Source organism: Limulus polyphemus, unplaced genomic scaffold (assembly GCF_000517525.1).
Source record: "Limulus polyphemus unplaced genomic scaffold, Limulus_polyphemus-2.1.2 Scaffold2642, whole genome shotgun sequence".
In the NCBI taxonomy this organism is placed as follows: Eukaryota; Metazoa; Arthropoda; class Merostomata; order Xiphosura; family Limulidae; genus Limulus; species Limulus polyphemus.
The window spans coordinates 1-868 of NW_013668252.1; positions in this window are offsets into that span (position 1 = coordinate 1).

Here is an 868-nt window from a genome sequence, read left to right on the forward strand (position 1 = left end):
GGTAACTTGGTGTATGGCTTGGTAACTTTGTGTATGGAATGGTAACTTGATTTGGTAACCTTGTGTATGACTTGGTAACTTGGTGTATGGCTTGGTAACTTTGTGTATGGCATGGTAACTTGACTTGGTAACCTTGTGTATGACTTGGTAACTTTGTGTTTGACTTGGTAACCTTGTGTATGGCATGGTAACTTGACTTGGTAACCGGTAACTTTGTGTATGGCATGGTAACTTCACTTGGTAACTTTGTGTATGGCATGATAACTTGACTTGGTAACTTTGTATGGCATGGTAACTTGATTTGGTAACCTTGTGTATGACTTGGTAACTTTGTGTATGGCATGGTAACTTTGTGTATGGCATGGTAACTTGACTTGGTAACCTTGTGTATGACTCGATAACTTTGTGTATGACTTGGTAACCTTGTGTATGGCATGGTAACTTGACTTGGTAACCTTGTGTATGACTTGGTAACTTTGTGTATGGCATGGTAACTGTGTATGGCATGGTAACTTGACTTGGTAACTATGTGTATGGCATGGTAACTTGACTTGGTAAGTTTGTATGGCATGGTAACTTGATTTGGTAACCTTGTGTATGACTTGGTAAGATTGTGTATGGCATGGTAACTTGACTTGGTAACCTTGTGTATGGCATGATAACTTGACTTGGTAACTTTGTGTATGGAATGGTAACTTGACTTGGTAACCTTGTGTATGGCATGGTAACTTGACTTGGTAACTTTGTGTATGGCATGGTAACTTGACTTGGTAACCTTGTGTATGGCATGGTAACTTGACTTGGTAACCTTGTGTATGGCATGGTAACTTGACTTGGTAACCTTGTGTATGGCATGGTAACTTGACTT